Source organism: Vulpes lagopus, chromosome 18 (assembly GCF_018345385.1).
Source record: "Vulpes lagopus strain Blue_001 chromosome 18, ASM1834538v1, whole genome shotgun sequence".
Taxonomy (NCBI): Eukaryota; Metazoa; Chordata; class Mammalia; order Carnivora; family Canidae; genus Vulpes; species Vulpes lagopus.
In genome coordinates this window covers 26,789,001-26,802,070 of record NC_054841.1, presented here as the reverse complement: position 1 = coordinate 26,802,070, position 13,070 = coordinate 26,789,001, and positions in this window count along the sequence as shown.

Below are 13,070 nucleotides of genomic sequence, written 5' to 3'. Positions count from 1 at the left end.
GAGAATCCCCAGTGGATAAGGGGCATAGCCCTTATTCACCCACCTGGGGTCGGGTCACTGGGTGGAGAAACAGGAGAGGGTCACCACCTGTTTCTGAGTCTGAGACTCGAGCCTCCAACTCCCAGCCCAGGGCTCTCTCCTGCCCAAGCCTCAGGTTCAAAGGCTGAAAATAATAGTGGTTTTCAGACAGTTTGAAAGTGGCCAAAAGATAGGTATGAGCAGAGAATGGGAAGTATCCATATAATAATCTCACTAGGTAGTAAATTGTTGCCAAGCACCTCAATACAGGATTTCACCTCATTTCAGTCTTAGGCTCCAGGTGCTAGTATTAGTCCCACTGTGCAAATGAGACAGTTGAGGCGGGTTGCCCACAGATATGGATTTGACCTCAAGCAGTCCACCTTGAATTCCCAAGTTCCTAAAGACTGTGCAACTCCCTTCTAGACCCCTGGGCTCAAGTCACCCTTTGAGACAGTCACCCACCTTCTCTGGGCCTAAAGAGAAGTAAAGGAAGGGTAGGACATCTGAAAGGTTTCTCCCAACCAGGGGGTCCCTTTCAGAGGCTTCTCAGATCTCTGCTGACTCCTGCCGCCTCCGGAGGGGAGGCCGTGTGGTCCTGTAACAAGGCCTCTCTGAGGGCAGCAGATGGGGCAGGCAGCCCAGGCATACAGCATGGTTGGCTCTGCGGCCCAAGGCCCACAAAGGCCTCATTGAGTCACCGCCGGCCCCCGGCGGAGGCTGAGGTGGCAGTGGCGCCGGGCGCCTGCCACCTAATGACCGTCCTGGCCCGGCCAGATGTTCCACAGACCTCGGCAGCGGCCATCCAGGGCCCGCCCGGCCAGCCTGCACCGCAGAGGCCACTCTAATTCCAATTAACCAGCTTCAGCTGAGCAAACAGCGGGCAGCGGTGGCCCAGCCCGGGCGGTAGGCCCGGCCCGCAGAGCCTCGGAGTCTAGACTCCAGATGTGAACCGCCACCGCCAGAGTCCCATGGAAAAATGGCACCAGGCCGGGCACGGATTGGGCCTGCACGCTGGAGAGGTGGGGGGAAGGGGTGCTGGGCAGGGCTCTGCGTGGGCCTAGTGCCAGCCTCACCCCAGGGTGGAGTGGATTCTTAGGAAACTGCTCCAAAACCCCGAAGTTCTGCCTCTGATTTGTTAGGTGTTCCTCTCTGGCCTCAATCTCCCCTGACTAAAGGAGGTGGAAGGGGGCTCCAAGGGGGAAGACCAGCCCTGCCGAGAGCTCTAATATTTCATTTGTATCTAACATGTTTCTAGCAATATATTATGTATTTTAGAAATATTTAGGCGTTTTAACAACCCTGTAAGGTAATACCATCATTTTTGCGATAAAGGAAACTGCAGCAGAGAATTCAGGGCCGGGGCGGGGAAGGGGATTTGAACCCGGGATACCTGGCTTCGAAGACCATGATGTTCTCCACAGGTGCTGTTTGACATAAAACAGGCTACTGGGTTCCAGGCCCCCGTTGGTGGGAGCAGCGCTGGAGAAGAGGGTCAGCGCCTGGCCGGCAGGGCTGGCTTGCCACGCTGTGACCCGAGGGGCCTGCCCACTCTGTCCTGAGTGAAATGACTGAGACCCTCCCAGGGCGGCTCCAACTTCTGAAGCCTCAAGATACCCTTTCAGGCCTCAGCACCAGGAAGGAGTTGGGCTCCGGTCAAGTTGCTGGGCACAGCAGGGAGCACAGGCCAAGCGCCCTCTCCCGACTGAAACAGCGAGGGGGGGACACACGTGAAACGGCTGAATAAGTGAAGAGGTCAACACTGGGGTCAGGAGGGGTGCCTCCCTCCATAGTCCTGTCTGGGGCCCCGAGAGGCATGAGAGCGTGGCGAAGGCTTGCGAGACCCAGGTCAGAGCTCCTCTCTCCTTGCACAGACGGGAAGACCGAGGCCCCGCTCCCAGGCCCAGGGCGAGCCCTGCCCGGGTCCCACCAGGAGTGTACGCGGGGGGCCGCTCCGACGCATCAGGCTTTCCCACCCCCGGGGTTCCCTCCGCGATTCCAGGCCGGGTCTTGGGAGGTGGAGGCTGCATCCTGCCCGGGTGCGTCAGGAAGGGCCGAGCGGGAAGGAAGGCACCACCCCCACCCCCGCCGCGGCCACACCTGGGCTCTCCGGGCGGGCGGGGGGCGCGGGCCGGCGCCTGGCTCCAGCGAGTCTGGGCCGCCTCCCCGCGCCGCCCCGTGGGGGCCGCCAGATGGGCCGGCCGCCCGCCCAGCGACGCAGGCAGGAAACGGCCGCTGGGGCTGCCAGGGCCGCGGCCGCGCGCGCAGGGGGCGGGGCCGGGCTGGGACCGCCCCTGGGGGAGGGCCGGCTGGGGTCCCGCGGGCGAGGCCCTCCGCTTCTCCCTGCCCGTTTCCCACCGGTGGAAGGCGTCTGCTTATCCTAGCTCATTTCTTCTTTCTTTTTAAGATTTTATTCATGAGACACACAGAGAGAGGCAGAGACGCAGGCAGAGGGAGAAGCAGGCTCCCTGCGGGGAGCCCGACGTGGGACTCGATCCGGGTCTCCAGGATCACGCCCCGGGCTGAAGGCGGCGCCAAGCCGCTGAGCCACCCGGCTGCCCTCGTTTCTTAAAGACGTTTATTTTAGAGAGTGAGCAGCGGGAGGAGCAGAGGGAGACTAGGGGACTCCCAGTAAGCAGGGAGCCATATGGGGCTCCATCCCGGGACCCTGGGATCCCGACCTGAGCCGCAACCACGTCCGAGCTTGAGGAACTGAGCCACCCACGGTCCCTCCTACCTCTCTTCTTTCCACCCTGTGACCCCGGGCAGTTTCTTGCCCTTCCGGTCCTTGGTTTCCTTACTGGGAAAGTGGGGTGTCAGCTCCGGGCCATCTCCCCTGGAATACCAACTCTGGGAGGGCTGAGCCGTCCGCCCGCAGTTGTCACCCCAGAAGATGAGGGTGCTCGGTATTTGTCGAATGTCCCAAGTCTGGGACAATCCTAGGGGCCTGCAGGCGCTTCGTACATGGACGCACGTTATCTTGGGTCTACTGCTCACCAGAGGGATGGCTTCCAGCAAGTGTCTTCTGGTTCCCCGTCCACTTCGGGTGGCTCTGAGGATTAAGTGAAATAATCACGGGAAGCACATACAGCCGGTCCTCAACAGATGATATTTACAGAAGCATCTACCAGATGTGTAAAAAGAGATATTATTTGGATGAATTTGAGGGCAAGAAAGATAAAAAGGAATCCGCTTGGGAGAAAATTTCTGTTGTATATGTATTCTTTTGTATATTTTGTACATTTAAAACTTTGAGCCAGGTGAACGTAGTTTTCAAAAACAAATACAATACCATCGAAACAATACAGAAACAACTGAGAATAAAAAGAAATCTAGCCCTAGCAGAAAGAAATATTGACTATTGTCTCCATGCCTCCAAAGGAGGCATCTAAAACTCAGTCTGAAACAGCCCGGGGTCACAAAGAGCTAGGAAATGGCAAAGATGCGATTTGAATGCCAATTTGTTGGACTCCAAATTAAATACACAGAGGAGGGATCACTGCTTCCAGGAGGGACCCCAGGGTGAGAAAGAGTGAGAGAAGAAGAAAGGCGAGCAAGTCCCATAGGCCAGGCCAAGGAGTGTAGGCTTTATCTTGGAGCCAGTGAGGAGCCAAGGAAGGATTTGAGGCAGGGTGACCTAGTTCTTTCCAAACATTAGAAATGGAGGTCAGGAAGCCAGGAGTGGGGATACAGGCCCCAGATGTTGCTGTTCTGAGTGATAAAAGGGCAAGAGCCATGGATATGAAGAGACACAAGAGACTGGGGACTCAGAGCTGGCCAGAGATGGACCCAGGGCCATCTAGATGTCCATCTGCAACATGGCAGGCCCACAAGCCGAGGTATCCCAACTCTCCTTCCTGATGTCCTTTTCCCTGGAGATTATTCAGCCCACACCACTCTCACCTTTAAAAATGTCCTAAGACCCATGACATAGCCCTGGGCCTGGTAAGATGCCAGAAAAAAGCCTAGATTTCCAGAGGCCGTGAGCTGCAGAGACCCAGGACCAGAGGGCTGGGCAGGGATGGAAAGCTGAGATGGTGTCAGCACCTCTCACCTAGAGGCTCTGGGCCAAAGGCCTGGCTGCTATTTACATGTGCTCATGCATGTACCTGACGCTGCACTTTGGGTGTGCACAAGATGCACATGTGAGCAGACTTTTTTTTTTTAAGATTTTATTTATTTATTCATGAGAGACACAGAGAGAGAGGCAGAGACACAGGCAGAGGGAGAAGCATCCGCAGGGAGCCCAATGCAGGACTCGATCCTGGGATGGCAGGATCATGACCCTGAACTGAAGACAGATGTTCAACCGCTGAGCCACCCCAGCATGCCCAAGCAGACCTCTATGTATGTGAACTGGTACATGCGGTCAGCCTGGGGGACTCGGGCACACCCTTTCCTGCAGGCACCCGGGATGTGTCCAGTCCCCACTGGGCAAGGTAAACAGAAACCCTCACTAGAAGGGCCTTTATTGAGCACTTTCTGTGTGCCAAACGCCACTCCAAGTGTTTATGTGCATTACATCCTTAAAGCTCATGTCACCTTCCGCGTGGCAAGTGCCATTATACAGATGAAGAAATGAAGGCCCAGAGAAGGAACTTGCTCACACAGCAATCAAGAGCCTGCCCAAGCTCTGGACTCACATGTAGCCACCACCCTCTTGTCATTTTTTTGTCATTAAATAATCATTCACAAAAACCTTTTCTTATCCAGATGCTGTATTCATGCCTTGGAAAAAATAAGAATCTGAAAAAAAAAAAAAAAAGGGGCGGAGGGGATAAAGCAGCATATTCCTGCCACCCAGAGATTATTGCTGTTGACACTTTAACATAGATTTCAGATTTTTTTAAATGCTTATTATGTCTTTTTTGTAACGCAAATTATATCTACTGCGCATCTATTCTGACATCGGTTTTGTTTGCACAGTTAACCACCTTCCCCTTCCCAGTTCGTCAGTGGTCCTCCCATCTAATACCCTGACTGCAGCCAACCTTTTTGTCATTTAAAGGCAGACCGGGTGAGACAAACAGGCTATCTGCATGTGAAGGCAGACCCCTGCGCGGCGGATGAGGCCTGCTGGGCTCTGTGGCGAGCCCTTCCTCCCCTCTGCGCCCTGCCCTCCCCAGAGCTGCTGAGTGGAATGAGTGCCCGGCCCTGTGCCCGCCTGGGAGCGGCCCTGCAGGGAGACGGGAGGGGGATCCGGAGAAGGAGCTCCTTGGCTCTGCATTCAAGGCCTCCACGTGCCTGTGCCTGGCAGGCAGGTGCCCACCCTTGCTGCTAAGGACTGGATGCTCACCACTTCTCTGGCAACCCCACGGTCCAGCAGGGGCCCTGGAGCGGTGGAGGGGAGGTGGAGGCACACCAGACATCCAGATGGTGGGGGAAGTAAAGAAAACCCAAGGGCCAAGGCCGGGAAGCCAGCTGCCAATATGCAGAGTTTGGGGAGGGGCCGAGCCCCCGTCTGCTTGACTCTGGTCCTTTTTGCTGGAGTATTTCTCTTGGTTTCTCTGGAGTGTGTGTGTGTGCGCGCGCATGTGCATGCAGGAGGGAGATAGAACGTGTTCTTGTGAGAATCCCTGTGTGCCTGGGTCTGTGCAAATGTGCAGAGAGAGTGTGGGAGTGCTGATGTCTTACGTGAGACAGTGTTTGTGGATGTGTGGCTACCTGGTTGTGCGGACATGGACGTGTGTGCTTAAGAGTGTGTGTCTGTGGGCAGCCCCCTGGGTGGCTCAGCAGTTTAGCGCCACCTTTGGCCCAGGGCGTAATCCTGGAGACCCCAGTCGAGTCCCTCATCGGGCTCCCTGCATGGAGCCTGCTTCTCCCTCTGCCTGTGTCTCTGCCTCCTCTCTCTCTCTCTTTCAATCTCCCTCTCTCTGTGTGTGTCTCTAATAAATAAACAAAATCTTTAAAAAAAAAAAAAAAAGAGTGTGTGTCTGTGAGGATATTAGTGAGCAAATGACTGCATTGGTGTGCGTGTGAGAAAGAACAAGATCATGTGTCACTGGGAGAGTCTGGGCTTGTAAAAGGTTTCTGGAAAGGCTCAGCGTGGAGGAGCTTCTACAACCTTCCTCCTGCCAATGCGTGTGGAGTCCGAGTTCCAGGTCTCCTCCTCTGGTCCCACTCCCATGTGCACGAGTCGCTCGGAAGCCTCCGTTCTCTCCTCCGTGGGACGCAGATACGTAGTCGCTGGATATCATCGTTGTCCTCCCCACTTCTGCTCTCTTGCCGCCGCCTGCGTCCTTTCCAAACACTGGCCTGTCCTTTCTGCTGCAGCCAAATTGATGACATCTTTGTTTCTTAAACCTAAAACCTGCTTTTCCCAATTTGCTCACCGACTATTTGCTAATCCCCCTGGATTTACCTAGGACATATTTTACAGGCATGAAAGAGCCATTCAAGGAACAGCCTGGAGCGGCTGATCCGTGCTGCAGGCTGCGGAAGGCTCCGACTTCAACTGCTCAGGCCCAAATGTGCACGCTGTCAACAGAGAGCGGGAAGAAAAGGCTTTTTTTGTCCTTTAAAAAAATCCTTTTGTTTTCAGTCTGTGTGTCTCTCAAGCCCCACAGGATGGAGATGTCCTAAAATAAGAAATTAAGCGAGAGGGGGAAATCCCATTATCTGGATTTTTTTTAATGGGTCCCTTAGGATTCCATGGGGACCCCCTTCCCAGCTGCTGTGTGGTCCAGGCCTGAGAACACCAACACCCCCCCTTGGGCCCACGCCCACCCACCACCCAGCCCTGGCGGTCGTTTCCCAGGATTCACATGGTAATGAAGGCATCCATCTTCTCCCAGACACACACTGGGCCCTCCGACCCTCCCAGGCCCCCCGCACAATGGCCCCCAGCGCCTCGGCCTGCCACCTGTTGGACTTTCCCAGGGAAAGGAGGGAGAGGGTGGAGGAGAAGCCCCTTCCTCCCAGCCCCCAGCCCTATTTGCCCCTGGTCTTGGGCATCAATGGGGAGAGCACCCATGTCCTCAACTCCCTGCGGCACTCAGCAGTCTAAGCCCTCAGTCTCCTCATCTGTAAAATGGGGGTGATTGGTGCCTGAGTCCCAGTGTGGCCAGGAGGAGTCCCTGGAGAATGGCACTAAGCGCCAGGCTGCAGGAAGCATGGACTGTGGACCACAGAGAGGCTGATGGATGGATGATAACTGTCCGTGATCACTGCATCCTTGTCACGGTGTGCCCCCACCACAGCCATTGGGGGTGGCGTCGCTAGGCTCACATTTGCAGAAGAGCACACAGAGGCCCAGGAAGATAGACTCAATACCCCAAGCACCACGGTCCCCAAGCCACAGAGCCCCCCCCCCCCCATTAGAATCCACTTTTGCCTCACCCCAGAGCCTGAAGTCTTAACCACATTAGATCATTACCGTCATTATTACCATCACAATTACGGAGTTAGATAATGATCCCAGCAGAGGTCACGGAGAGTTCCCAAGGCAACTAGGAAGGGAAGAAACCCTAAAGTTAATCATCTCTCTCTCCCCAGGACTTGGCCAGAGAGCCTGGCACAAAGTAGGTGCCTCATAATGGAGGGCTGAACGGGCGAGGTAACTGAGAAATAAAGTGCAGATCTTCATTCTCTGGGTGGCTGAGCCGGCCTCCTCACCTCTTACAGTCTGTTGAGCATCTGCTGAAAGCCGGGCCCTGTGCCCTGCCTGGTTTCAGGCCATCTCCGCATTGCCTACTCTTTGAGTGAGGCTAGCATGGTCAGCCCTGTGATTCCCCAAACAGACATAGTTCCGCCTGTGACAAGTAACAGGGACTAAGGTAGGGGTGTGGGGGTGGGGGGCGTTCCCAGCAGGTCTCCAGGAGGAGGGATAGTTACCAGTTACAACAAGCAACAAAATCAGACTCACAGCCTCTTTAAATGGAGACTTGGGGGCGCCGGGCTGGCTCAGTCAGTAGAGCACACTGACTCCTGATCTCAGGATCCTGAGTTCAAGCTGCACACTGGGCATAGAGCTTACTAAAAACAAATAAATAGGGATGCCTGGGTGGCTCAACAGTTAGCGTCTGCCTTCGGCTCAGGGCTGATCCCAGAGTCCCGGGATAGAGTCCCAAATTAGGCTCCCTGCATGGAGCCTGCTTCTCCCTCTGCCTGTGTCTCTGCCTCTCTCTGTGTCTCTCATGAAAAAATAAATAAAATCTTAAAAAAAAAAAAAAGAATACATTGTTATGAAGAAGCAGATCATAAAGAAGTACATACAACGAAAAGGGAAGATCCACCTTCAACTCAAGTCTCCTACTCATATGAAGTATCCAGAATAGGCAAATCTAGAGACAAAATGTATATAGTAGGTTAGTGGCTGCCAGGGGCTGAGAGGTTGAGGCAAAAGGAGTGTGAGGGCTAATACAAGTGGGATTGCTTTTTCTTTTGAACATTTTGATGAAAATGCCCCACAATTATTTGTTATGAAGATTGTATAAGCCCATGATGGACGGAGAATCACTGAGTTGTACACTTTAATCAGTGCATTGTAGGATATGTGAATTGTAATTCAATAAAGCTGTTAAAGAAAAAAAAAATTCTAGAAGGGCCCTTGTCTCTGAGCCCCCCTCGCCTAGAAAAGGGACATTCACTACCTCCAAGTGCCACTCCCTTCTGGGTCCCACAGCCAAGTGGTTCTCTTTTAAAAAAAAAAAATTATTTATTATTTGCAAGAGAGAGCACAAGCAGGGGAGCAGCAGAGGGAGAGGCAGAAGCAGGCTGCCCCCAGAGCAGGGAGTCTGATGCAGGGCTGGATCCCAGGACCCTAGGATCATGACCCAAGCCAAAGGCAGATGCATAACTGACTGAGCCACCCAGGTGCCTCACTCTAGGTGGTTTTGATTCTCAGGTGAGTTTCTCAGACATTCACAGTTTCTCCAAACCACACAGTCCCTCCTGGGACACAGTCCTCTCCCTTCAATCTTTTCTGGGTCTAGACTTCTTCCCTTTACATTTTCATTTTCAGTTTTGAATAGGTAATACATGCTCACAGTACAACATTTTAAAAGTGTAAGCATTTTGCTCTTCCTCTTCAGAGGCAGAGACAGTGATCAGTCTTCAAGTGAGATACAAGCAAAGGAAAAACCGGCGTATGATCCTTTTTTTGCCTTCTTTTAATTTTTAAACATTTTTTTCTTTTTCTTTAAGATTTTGTTTATTTATTCATGAGAGACACAGAGAGAGAGAGAGAGGCAGAAACACAGGCAGAGGGAGAAGCAGGCTCCATGCAGGGAGCCCGATGTGGGACTCAATCCCCGGTCTCTAGGACCAGGCCCTAGGCTGAAGGCGGCGCCAAACTGCTGAGCCGCCAGGGCTGCCCTAAACATTTTTTCTTTTTAAAATATAAGTGGTAGGGGATCCCTAGGTGGCTCAGCAGTTTAGCACCTGCCTTTGGCCCAGGGCGTGATCCTGGAGTCCCGGGATCAAGTCCCACGTCAGGCTCCCGGCATGGAGCCTGCTTATTCCTCTGCCTCTATGTCTATAATAAATAAATAAATAAATAAATAAATAAATAAATCTTTAAAATAAAATATAAGTGGTAGCAGTCGATGCAAACCACTCATTTTGTTTGAGGTTTATTTCCACTTAACAGTGTACCCTGGAGATCTTAGCAGATCCAGATAGAAGGCAGCTTCCTCCTTCTCTTTTATAGCCGCTTGTATTCTGTTATGTGGAGAGAACATCCTTAATTTAATCAGTGCCTAGTGATGAACATATGGTTTTTTTTTTTCCAGTTCTCTGTTCTTCCTATACATACATCGTTTCCCACATCGGCATGTGTCCTTAGTATAAATTCCTGAAAGTGGAAGTGCTGTCTCATGATTTCCCAGGGCCACATGGTATTTCATAGTTTATTTAACCATTCTCCTCTTGATGAACACTTAGGTTGTTTCCAGTTGGTTGCTCTTATGAACAAATCTGCTATGAACGCTTTATACAACCCTCCCAGACCCCTTTGGCAATGTGTTAGAAGCTGTGGATCCTTCTCCCTCTCCCTGAAAAAAAAAAAAATGCATCAAATTTAACCACCTTTGAGACCTACCGAGAAGCATCAAAGCTAAGAAACTCTGATCTAAACCGAGGTCTGGGGGGCACCTGGATGGCTCAGTGGTTGAGGTCATGATCCTGGGATCCTGGGGTTGAATCCTGCATCAGGCTCCGTATATGGAGCCTGCCTCTCCCTCTGCCTATGTCTCTCCCTTTCTGTGTCTCTTATGAATAAATAAATAAAATCTTTTAAAACAAACAAACAAACAAACCAAGGGGCTGTCATTATTCAAATGGAGAATCATAAGGGCCCAGTTGTGCAGGGCCATGCCTCACACAGTGGGGAAAGTAACCTTGCAGCAGTAGCATCAGAGTTGTTGAGATTCAGCACAGTCAGATCACAGTCCTCTCTGCTCAAAACCTTCCCATGACTTCTGCTTCACCCAGAGTAAAACCCCAAGTCCTCACTGTGGCCTACATGATGCAGCTATGCCTTCCACCCACTCCCCCATATCTCTGACTTCACTTCCTAGCACCCTCCTCTTTGCTCTTTCAGCTAAAGTCACACTGGCCTCTTGAGCACACCAGGCACGCTTCTGCCTCAGGACCTTTGCACTGGCTGTGACTTCTGCCTGGGATGTTTTTCCCCTGATAGCTGAAGGATGGGAGAGAACAAATTCTTTATGGAAATATCACCTTCTCAGAGAGGATTTTTGTTGACATCCTCCCCCCCTCCCCCAAGACCCAGCCCTCCCTGTACCCTCCTTTCCTGACTTATTTTCCTCCATAATACTTATCATCAGGTTAAGATAATATATATGCACTGACCCTGTCCACTGTGTGCCTCCCTTCCCCAAATACAAATTCCACAGGACAGGGACTTCTGTGTGTTGTATTCACTGTAATATCCCGGTGCTGGCTCAGAGCTAGGCATGCAGGAGGTGCTCCACAGATACTTGTCCGCCGAGGGAAAGAACAAGGTTTGTAGCGCACCTAGCCCAGGGAAGAGCGAGGAGGTGTGGTACCCAGGAACCCACACGCTCCAACCCTACCCTGGCCACAAAATCGCTGTGACCTTCCCTAAGTTGCTTATCGACTCCAGGACCTCCATGTTCATGCTCCCTCAATTGTAACCTGTACTTAGGCACCTTCTGCATGGAGTGGCTGTGACAATTTAAACAAGGTAATGATTTAAAGCCCGATAAATGCTTAATAAATGTCAGCCAGCACTGCTGCTATGATGACGGGGACGGTGGCGGTGCAGCCCGGGGGTGCGCACTGACACCTCCACCCGTCCACCTGCCGCAGACGCCGCAAGAGTCCGCGGGGGGGGGGGCGGGCGGCGGGGTGGGGGAGGGGGGAGGCATCGGGGCCGGGCGCTCAGCCCGGATTCCTCTCGGCCCCTGAGAGCCAGAGAGTGGGGCGGCTGGGGACGGGGCGAGAAGTAAAACCCTTCCCCAGAGAAGCCCTCGCACCCCGCCTCGCCTCCCCCTTCCCAGCTGCCCCCGGCGGCGGACGGCCCGGCCGCACCTTGCTCGCGGCCCGCCCTCCGCCGCCGCAGGGGGAGGGCGGCGGGAGAGCACGCCGGGCTTTCCCAGGCTCCCCCATCCCGCGAACATCTGGCCGCGAACATCTGCCCCGAGGCTTTGTCGCCCGGCCCCAGGCCGGCCTCGCACCCATCTGCCGGCGCCCGCGGCCCCCGCGGCCCCCGCCCCATCTGCAGGACCCCCACCTCCACCCCCACCCCCCGGGGCGGTTCCCGGCGCCCCCGCCCCCGCCCGCCAGGCTCGGTTCCCACGGGTCGAGCGCGGGAAGCCGAGCAGCCCATCTGCCCGGCGCGGCGGGTCCGGCCGCCAGGCGTCCCCAAGGGGCGGGGCGCCGTGCCCAGGAATGCCTTTCAGGCGGGTGCGCGCCCCGAACAAAGCCCGGGGTGCCGGGCCTCTCCCGCCCGGCTGGGCCCGCAGCGCCCGCCCCCGCCCGCCCCCGCCCGCCTCCCGCTCCCCCGTCCCGCCCCGCCCCGCCCGCTCGCCCGCGTGCCCGCCCCGGACCGTCCGGGTGCCCCCTGCGCGCCCCCGCGCGCCCCGCCGCCTCCACCCCCGGGCCCGGCACGGGCGGCCCTGCTGCCGGAGGTGCCCGGTGTCTCCTTGCTCCTGGTGGTCTGCTTGTCGTGTGAAATGTAAAAATGACCGAGAAATAGAGCGATTTGTGTTCCTGACACCGCGTTCCCACCACCCAGAGCTAGCAATTGTGGATCTAGCAAATCCCCTTTCATCTTCTTTAAAAAAATAAAACTTAAAAAAAAGAAAGAAAGAAAGAAAGAAATCTTTACGGATCGTGCTGACCTTCTTGTAACCCGGGTCCCTACTCCTTTCTCCAAGACTTTTTGCCACCTCCTCCCCAACTAGCACCATGACGCGGGCATATTTCCTTACACTTTTACTAAATATTCATGTATTAGAGTTGTGGGTGTGTTTCTGTGTTTACGCGTTTTAAAAAATTCTGGGGGCACCTCGGTCGCTCAGTGGAGTCGGCCCTGGGTTCAGATCGCGATCCCAGAGTTCCTGGCCCAGAGTCCTGGGATGGAGCCCCACGTGGGGCTCCCTGCTCAGTGGGGAGCCTGCTTCTCCCTCCCTCTCTGCCACTCCCTCTGCTCCTGCTTGGGCTCTTTCTCTGTCAAATAAATAGATAGATGATAGACAGATGATAGATAGATAGAGAGATAGATAGATAGATAGATAGATAATAGATAGATCTTTAAAAAATAAAATAAAAATAAAAAGTCATTCTGCATTTCCCCTAAGCAACATCAGATTTTGCCTGTAATACCCAGCAGAACACACGTGGGGCTACTCCATTCCCATGAACTGTTGTCCACCCGGCCACCATCCTTTTGTTTCCTTATTCTTTTGTGAGACAAGTAGGTGGTTTTCCATGCGTCTTTGCCCATGGCATCTTGAGTGCACGACTTCACGCGGAATGTCCCTGGGAGTGAACTGCGGGTCACAGGGTGTTCCGGTGCTCACTTTTACTCAATATTGCCAACTGAGCTCCAAAGTGATCATACCAGT